Source organism: Macadamia integrifolia, chromosome 1 (assembly GCF_013358625.1).
Source record: "Macadamia integrifolia cultivar HAES 741 chromosome 1, SCU_Mint_v3, whole genome shotgun sequence".
In the NCBI taxonomy this organism is placed as follows: Eukaryota; Viridiplantae; Streptophyta; class Magnoliopsida; order Proteales; family Proteaceae; genus Macadamia; species Macadamia integrifolia.
This window is the reverse complement of record NC_056557.1, coordinates 31,098,406-31,108,170: the sequence shown is the minus strand read 5'-3', so window position 1 is coordinate 31,108,170 and position 9,765 is coordinate 31,098,406. Positions and strand designations below refer to the sequence as shown.

Sequence of the window (9,765 nt, the reverse complement as noted above, 5' to 3'; positions counted from 1 at the left end):
CAATAATAGAAGGAGAGATAATGTGTCTGCAGTTCTGGATAGGTCTTTTATGAATGAAGAATGACTGGAAGCCTTTGATATTTGTGCTCAGCAGGTGCTTCCCCGTGTTGCCTCCGATCATGCTCCCCTGCTTGCCTGCTCGGGGTCTCATTCCAAGCTGTGGAATCACCCATTTAGAATCAACAATTTCTAGATGGATCACCCAGAATTTGTTGACATAGTTAGGGAGGATTGGAGAATACCTATAGTTGGCTCTTATACGTATATTCTTTCCCAAAAGCTTAAACGACTGAAATCCACTCTGAAGACCTAGTCTCGCGGTGCCTTCCCCAATCTGGGCTTAGGAGTATCAGCTTCTAGGGCTGATTTGGAGAACGTTCAGCATCGTATGGAGGAGGAGGGATTCTCAGAGCAGCTTTTTGAGCTGGAGTCTGATGCAAAGACCAGGTTATGGAAAGCTACTAAATCCCAGGAGAAATTGTGGATCCAAAAGTCCAAAATCAGGTGGATGCATGAAGGTGAGAAATGTTCAAAGTTTTTTCATGTGATGACTAGAGTGAAGTGATCCAAGAATTTCATCAGGAACATTGTTCCAGAGCAGGGTGAGGAGATTTCGGATCAAGATCAGCTGAGCTCTTATATTGCAGAATTTTATGAGAATTTTCGTAAGCAAATCGACCTGGGAAGCCACCCTTAGATCTTTAATTGCATCCCCATAATTTTGCAGGACTTTGATTGAACTACATTAGACTCAATTCCATTGAATGATGAGATTAAAAAAGAAGTCTGAGATCATGATCCTGATAGTTCCTCAAGTCCAGATGGGTTCTTGGGATCCTTTTTCACAATCTTTTGGGAGGTCATTGGCCAGGATGTCTGCCGAGCAGTGAGAGGTTTCTTCTTGTCAGGTATTCTTCCAAGAGGTATTAATAATAATTTCCTGCTATAAATCGCAAAGGTCGAGGGTGCTAGGATTCTTGAAAATTTTCACCCATTATGCATGGGGAATTTTTTCTGCAAAATTTTTTCAAAAATTTTGGCTATTCGGATCTCTTCTATTCTTCCTAGAATCATTTCCCTTGAGCAGGGAGCATTCCAAAAAGGAAAGCTTATTCATACCAACATTGGGCTAGCCTCAAAACTGGTAAACTTGATGGGGAGTTCATCCAGAGGAGGGGGTCTTGGTCTAAAAGTGGACATTAGAAAGGCCTTTGACACCTTTTCGTGCAATTTTTTATTTCATGTGCTCCGTCGATTTGGCTTCTTTGACACAATGGATGGATGGATCCATGCCATTCTGAAATCAGCCAAGATCTCGGTTATTCTCAATGGAGGACCTGTGGGGTATTTTAATGCGAGTAGAGGCCTCCGGCAGGGAGATCCTATTTCTCCCATTCTCTTTATTATTGCAGAAGGGGTTTTTTGTCATGGTTTGAGGGAGATGTCGGGAATGGGGCTGATCAAGGCCATGGTCGGTCCTAGGGGAGCCGATGTGCCTACTCACCTTATGTTTGCTTATGATGTGTTTATTTTTATGAATGCTTCCAAGAAATATGTTAGAAACTTGAAGAATTTCCTTTTATTATACCAAAATTGCTCTGGCCAATTCTTTAATTTAGAAAAGAGTAAATTATTTATTGGAAAGACTTGTCCTAGCAGGAAGCAGTGGATTGCACAAGAGCTGAGCATCTCAGCTTGCCCTTTCCCTACGAAATATTTGAGGATTGAAATATTCTAGGGCAGAGTCAAACGAGATCCCCTTCTTCCGGTGATGGAAAGAATAAAGGCCAAGCTTGTTGGGTGGAAGGGTAAGCTACTTTCTCTAGCTGGCAGAGTGGAGCTTGTCAAGACAGTGATCTTGGGTATGCCATTGCATAGTTTTTCGGTCTACTGGTGGCCTGCTTCTCTGCTTAAATCCATGGAGAAATGGATGCAGAATTTCATCTGGACAGGGGAGGTGGATTCCTCAAAAGCCACTGCAATTAGATGGGACCATGTTTGTAAGCCAAAGAAGGAAGGTGGTTTGGGTCTGCGTAGGCTTCGGGATATAAACAAGGCTCTGCTCGCCAAGCTCACCTGGAAAATCAAGCATGAAGACTCTCAGCTGAGTAGGTTAATCAGAGCTAGATTCATTTCTGGGGCTGGTGTTCTCAAGTGGAGTTATAAGAGTTCGACTATTTGGCCCGGGGTGCAGTGGATGTGGTAGTTTTTGGTAGAAAATGAAAGACGGGTGGTTAATAATGACAGAAATATTAATTTCTGGAACGATAAGTGGTGGGGTCCTAAACCTATTTGGGATACCTTAGGGAAGAGTGTGAATCCTTTTCGTGATCTCCCTCACTCTGTGGCCGACTTTCTGGATCAAGGGTCCTGGGTCCTCCCCCCCCCGGTGAACTTCCTTGGCTTGAATGAGATTTTTTTTATCAATAAAAGGAATTAATGTTCCTTCGCTGCCTCTGGATGACAGATGCATTTGGACTCTGGAGCCGATGGGTCACTTTTCTATGTCGTCTGCCTGGGATGGCCTTAGATCCTCTAGTGCTAAGGTCTCTTGGGCTAGTCTAGTATGGAATAAGATGATTCCACCTAGACTCTCGGTTCTGGGTTGGAGATGGATGCATGGGAAACTCCCAACGGACGATTTGATTCAGGCTAAAGGAATTCAGCTTTCATCAAGGTGTGATCTCTGTGGCTCCTTCTCTGAGTCTTCCCTGCACTTGTTCATTAACTGCAGCTACTCTTTGGAGATTTGGAAAGGAGTTTTATATTTTCTTAATGTCTCTTGGCGGCCCAAGAATTCTATTCCTGATACCATGTATGTTTTCAACCAAAAAATCAAAAGATTGAAAGGAGTGATAAGGTCATGGGCTAGGGATACTTTTTCTAATATTAATTTGGAGATGGAGGAGGCTCAGAAAAGTTTGGAGGAAGTGCAGCACGAGATTGAGGTGAACGGAATGGATGATCAGATTTTCGTTTGTGAAGCAGATGCGAAAACTAGACATTTAAAAGCCATAGAGAGCTATGATAAGCTTTGGGTGGAGAAGTCGAGATCGAGATGGAGGCTGCAAGGGGACAGGTGCTTTAAATTCTTCCATATCACTGCAAAGGTGCGAAGAATTAAGAATACCATCAGAGTTCTCAAAGATGGAGATGGGAGAATTATTTCAGAGAAAAATCAGCTAGAAGGGTATGTTTCTTATTTTTATAAAAGCTTCCTTAAGCGCTTTACATCTTCAAATCACCTGGATATGTTGGATTGTATTCCGTCAGTGCTGACGGATATTGATCGATGGAGACTAGATGTCATGCCGTCCAATGCAGAGATTAAAGAGGCGGTTTGGGACCTTGACCCCGAATGCTCTCCAAGACCGGATGGTCTCCCAAGTACTTTTTACAGAGCTTGTTGGGATATTATTTATGAAGACGTATGTAATGTTGTGAGAGGTTTCTTTAGTCGCAATCTTATGCCATATGGCATGAACAACAATTTCTTTTTCCTAATTCCCAAATCAGAAGGAGCGATGTCCCTAGATAAGTTTCGGGCCCTATGCATTGGCAATTTTTTTGTAAAATTGTTACAAAAATTATGGCTATGCGTCTTTCTATTTTTCTGCCTCGTCTTATCTCGGAGGAGCAAGGGGATTTTCGAAAGGGCTAAATCATTCATTCAAATATCTCTGTGGCTTCCGAGTTGTCAAATATGATGTTCTCGACTGCTAGAGGGGAGGTGGCATGGGTTTGAAGATTTACATCCAGAAGGCTTATGACACAATTTCCTAGGATTTTGTTTCATGTTTTGAGGAAGTTCAGCTTCTCGGAAAGGTGGATATCCTAGGTTCATCAGATGCTGGTGTCTGCAAAATTATCTGTTTTTCTAAACAATGGTTTAGTGGGGTACTTTGGTGTGGAAAGAGGGTTGAGAGAAGGGGATCCCCTATCCCCCATGCTATTTATTCTGGTTGAAGAAGTTCTCTGCAGAGGGCTTCACGAGCTTGTGGCTGATAAGAGATTGAAGCCGCTCAAGGGTCCTCGAGGGGTGAGTACTCCAGTTCACAGCCTCTTCGCAGACGACATTTTTATATTTGCTAATGCCTCAATCAGGTATATCCATCACTTAAAAAACTTTCTGAACAAGTATTAGGAGTTTTTAGGGCAGTGTGTAAATTTGAAGAAAATCAAGTTGTTTCTTGGATGCCTAAACCCTCAGAGAAAGCAGGCTATCATTGAGGAGTTGGGGATTCCACTATGTTCATACTCGACTAAATACTTGGGAGTTGAAATTTTTAAAGGGAGAGTTAAAAAGGAGGTTGTTCTACCAATCATGGACCAAGTTAAAGACCGTCTGGCAGGGTGGAAGGCGAAGATCTTATCCATGGCTGGAAGGGTGGAGCTGGCCCATTCAGTCATATTGAGCATGCCAACCCATAGCTTTGCAGCATATTGTTGGCTAGAGTCTCTTATCGTGACTTTGGAGAGATGGATGCAAAAAGTTTTCTAGACTGGAGAGATTGAAACTTCAAAAAAAAAAAAAATTGTTGTAAATTGGGATCAATGTTGCAAGCCTAAGGAGGAAGGGGGGCTAGGTTTGTGGAGACTGAGAGAGGTCAACAAAGCGATGCTTTGTAAAACTGCTTGGCGTATCAAGCATGAAGAGTCCATGACCAGCTGCTTCTTGAGGGCAAGATTCCTGAGCAGGAAAGGTGTGCCAAAAAAAGGATACAGAAAATCTTCAATTTAGCCAGGCATTAAACACATATGGAAATTTATTTCCTCTATGGAGAGATGGATAGTTGGTGATGGATGCAAAATAAAGCTCTGGAAGGAGGTATGGGTTGGATCCAATGTGATAGAAGATGGGGTGGTCATGGAGGATCGTGATCAGACAAATCTTGACGGTAATGTTTGTAGATTTATTGATGGTCACAAATGGAGGCTTCCAGTGGTGCACTCTGCCTTTTTCAAAGGTATTTTTTAGGCTGTTCAGAGAATTAAGCTTCCTGAGTATGATTGTGCCGACAAATGCGTGTGGAATTTGTCTCTGGATGGAGAATTCAGCTCAAAATCAGCTTGGGAAGAAATCAGAGTGAAGAAGCCAATAGTGCAATGGGCCTCTCTAATTTGGTGCAAGAAGCAACGGCCAAGGGTTGCAACTTTGGCTTGGAAGGCGATTCATGGAAAGCTTCCAACTGATGAGGTGGTTAAAAGAAGATCAATTCCTATAGCGTCTCGATGCGACCTCTACAGACATGAGGAGGAATCGATAGATCACATTCTTTTGTCTTGCTCTTTCTCTAGAGCGATTTGGTGCACTTTATTTGAGTATTTTAAGGTGAGATGGATGGCTCAGGGGTCCTTGCTCGAGTTGGCCCAATGGTGGAAGAGAAAATGGAAAATGTTGTGTATTAAAGAGGTGTGGTCTAGGTGCTTCAGTATAGTAATAGATCACCTATGGAGAGAAAGAAACCATAGGAAATTCAAAGGTAAAGACCGTTTGGCTAAGTATGTAGTGGCCATGGTAGTTAAAGATGTTAGAAGAAATAACCCGGTGTCGATGGGAGAAGTCAGAACAACGAAGGATGAGCTAGTTTGCAAACGCCTCGGTATCCCAATTCAAGCTGGTTCTAATAGGAAAATTTTGGAAGTGTTCTGTTGTAAGCCCCCTATTAATTGGGTCAAATTAAATTTTGACGGGAGCTCTTTGGGGAACCCTGGCCATGTAGGTGTAGGAGGTATTCTCCGTGATCATATGGGAAGAGTCCTAGGCTCGTAAAAAAAATATATGGGGGTGACAAGAGTTTTTGAAGCGGAGGTGGAGGGGTTGATGGAAGGGCTCATGAGAGCCAAGAACCTGAACATTCAAAATCTGTGGGTGGAATCGGACTCTGCAGCGGTAGTCACTATTTGCCAACAAAATAAGATGCAGTGGTTTACTATGCAGAGATGGATATTTCTCAAACCATAACTGAGTAGTATTTCTTGGAAGATTTCTCACAATTATAGATAAGGGAACGCAATAGCAAATTATTTGGCCAGAGATGCGGCGAAGACTGGTGTTTCAGATGTGGATGTTAATTTCCCGTCTCATATTTTGGAGCTCATTGCTAAGGATTCAGACGGAAGACCAAATTTCAGATTTAATTAGTTCCCTTCTTGCTCTCCTATTGATGGCAATGCCGAAGGTGGGAGAAAAATATTGGATGGCTTCTTTTCTGTTATTATTTTATTTTGTTATTTTGCTGGATTTGTAGTTGGTGCTTCCTTATTTTAATGAAATAATTTCTGGCCAAAAAAAAAAACAAAAGAAGTCCAGCAACTCATCAGGAGAGCCAAACCTGTCTTAGGCCACTTGAAGGAAGTCTGGAAAAGATTCCCCATAAATCAGAGAAAAAGGTAAAGTAAGGAAACGCTCCACAATTCAAAGAAGAAGAACTCAACCACATAAATTAGTTTACAAGGTGAGGGACCATGGTATATCGTTTCAGGGGTAAAACAATAAAAAATTATACTTTTTAACAAAAAGCAAAGGCGAAATAGATCGATACACATCAATCTGGATCAATATCAATACCAATAATGATATTATCTCCCAAATTCATGAAAGAGACCTAAGATCATATTAACCCACATCAATTCTCTTAAAAACTAATGTATGAACAATCCCATAAACTGACATGGGACTGTAATAGATGCTGATTCAGTTGGTTTTGAATTTTTCTCGTCCTTCCTCCTTTGTACACTTCCTCTCATCCACCATGATCGCTTTTGTCCTTAAAAAAAAAAAAAAACATGATTGCTTTTGTGTTATTAAAGTTAAATTTTTGTGACCTATACAAAATTTCTTCGTTTCCTTCCACGCGTTTTCTTTTTTCGCCTGACCCACACGGTTTTTCTTTTTCTTCTAACGTTTTCTTGGAAGAGGAGAGAGCCAACCTGCTGCTTCTCACCCCTCTCTGTTGCTTCTCTCCACTTCCTCACTTTACTGCAAGAGCTAGCAGAAAACTCTCCTCTGATCACTTCAAACCCTCTCTTTTCCTCCCCCTTCTCCAGCAAAAACCCGTAAATTCCCTTTGGAAAACTACCCTGTTGCTTCTCTCCACTCCATCACTTTCCCACACGAGCCCTCTCTTTCTCTTCTTCTTATCATTTCTTCATTCTATTTCCCTTACTCATCTCCTGCTCTCTTCTCTCTCAGCTGGTCTGCAAACAAGCTGGTTGGGAGATTTAGGCTGCAGAAGCACGAACAGTGAAGGTTCGGTTCTATCTCTCTTCTTTTGTTTATCAGTCTTTGAAGATGAGGCTCTGTTGATTCTGTTGGTTCTATCTCTCTTCTTTTGTTTTTCTTTCTTTGTGGATGAAGCTCTGTTGATTATGTTGGTTTAATACCTTGAGATGTCACAGTATAGAAGAGACATATACTATTCTTGCCAACGATTAAAGTATCGGTATCGGTCGCTGTATCGGTCGGTCAAAATTAAGATACGTATCGGAGGGTATCGTATCGTATCGGAGATACGCTAAAGATACGCACATAAATGGATAGGGAACACATTTTTATACACTTTTGCATAAAAAAATAGTTAAAAAAAGTTATATATAACATGTAGAATGCATAAATACTTAAGTGGAGGGTATCGTATTGATAGACAAATATATTGAGTTGAAAATGTTCAAAATGATGAGGGTATGGTATTGATAGACAAATATATTTTTTTGAGAAAAATCAAAATTTTCCATGGAAGTTGTAGAACACTTGTTTTTACATAACATATAAAAAATCTAAACATTTTTAATCATTGAGCATGAGTAGATCTAAGAAATTTGTAAATCCTTATAAATCCTTGAAAAAAGTTTGTAAATCCTTATAAATCCAATGATTTCATGTAATAATGATGCACAAAATGTGATTCTAAGTATGATGAACTAGGGGTGTCAATTCGTGGCCCGAACCGACTAAACCGATCGGGACCGACCGTTTATAGACTGGTCCAGCCCGGACCGTTTATTAAACGTGTCGGGCTTGAGCCCGGCCCGTTTATAAACGGTCGATCTTGGTTTTGCTACTTGGACCGTCGGGCGCCCGACCGAGACCGACCGTTTAACACCCGATCGAGACCGGCCTATTGTGCACTGGCCTAGCCCGACCCTTTAATGATTGTAGAATACCTATTTTACCCCCCAAATTAGAAAGTAAAAACTAAAAAGTAAAAACATGTTCATATTTTAAATAATGGTTATATTTGGTATCATTTATTAATTTATTATCATTTTTTTGGGTTTGCATGAGTGGGCCGGAATATAAGAGCACATTTTAAAGAGGGTCCGTTTAAAAACTGGTTAAAGCCCGTTTAACATTAAACATGTCCGTAGCCCAATTAAGGCCCGACTAAAGCCCGATTAAGGTGGCCCGATTATAGCCCGAGGCCAACCGACCGAATATAAAGTGTACCATGCCCTCAATAACTAAGCCTGATTAGTTAAATGGGCGGACACGGTGTAGCCTTTGAAAGTCTTTAAGCCCGATTAAGCCCAATCGAAACCGAACCGACCCGACCGGTTGACACCCCTATGATGAACCTTAGATTTGTAAAAAAACTTGAAAATCTAAGGTTAAAGTTGAAAAAAGTGAGTAAAGATTCAAGAACTTACTATTCAAATTTTTCAACTTTCAAGTTCAAGGTTCTTCTTGGACTATGTTTTTCTCCTTCTTTGAACCATTCACTTCGACAATGTTTCTTTCAATCTACCATTTGAGTCTCCAAAAAGGTGTGTGAATCAAAGGGGAAGAAAGAAGAGAAATATAGAAAACTATTGGTGAGAGTTTGAAGTGTTTGTTCAAACAATAAAAGGCACATTCACGGGAATTTTCATATTTTCAGTCGATACGTACTGATACAGTACGATATGGCTCGATACTGCACTATACGGTCGATACATACCGATACGGTAACGATACTCTCGGGAATTTCCAGATTTTCAAAAGTTCGTATTGTAGAGTATCGTACGTATCGGTACCGATATGGTATTGTACGGTACGATACGCACGATACAACGATACGTAAAAGGGGGCCCAAAATTCCCCGTAGCGTATCGGTATGTATCGTGCCGATGCCTACCGATATGGATACGTATCGGCCGATACGGCACGATACGCACCGATACTTAAAACCATGATTCTTGCTGAATTGGAAAGCTGAAGGAGGGAAAGCTGTACACTTTATGAGCATATCACATTTTCACCTTCAATCACAAGACTCATTGTAGAGAAAAGGACTTTCAAGAGATAACAAGGTAAGACAGACATCCTCTTTTCTTCATACCTTGCTTTTCTCTAACAGTGAGGGATTTGATGAAGGATCCAGCTTTCCCCTTTAGGGAAAATGAAAATTTTAATTTCCTACTCTATCGTCACTTGTGAGTTGTGGCTTGATTTGCAAAACTTTCATCTCCAGAAAACAAGTATTTGTTTTGTGTAATGAAGTATAGAACTATTACTAAGGAAATGCTACTCTGTCTCTGTATTCATGAAGAAGGTCAACTCTGTCTCTGTATTCATTAAAAAGGCCAATTGGTTAACCATATTAATACATAACTCCTTGATAAATCTGAAAGTTCAGTTCTCTTCCCTGCTCTGATCATTGTTTAGAATATCATGTAAGAGTATTCTAAAAATAAGTGAGTTTTTTTTTTTTTTTATCTCCTTAAGGCGTAAGTTACCAAGGGATTACCTTTGCAAGCTACTAGATCATTAATTGGAACCTTCAA

The 9,765-nt window shown here is 40.8% G+C and overlaps 1 long non-coding RNA gene across 1 annotated transcript; it reads left to right on the top strand.

The window, feature by feature from the left end:
* Window positions 1-6,939: 6,939 nt before the first annotated feature.
* On the top strand, window positions 6,940-9,602 carry LOC122086337. Its single transcript, XR_006142383.1, has 2 exons — window positions 6,940-7,252; window positions 9,194-9,602. It is a non-coding gene; the product is annotated as an uncharacterized LOC122086337 (long non-coding RNA).
* Window positions 9,603-9,765: the final 163 nt, after the last annotated feature.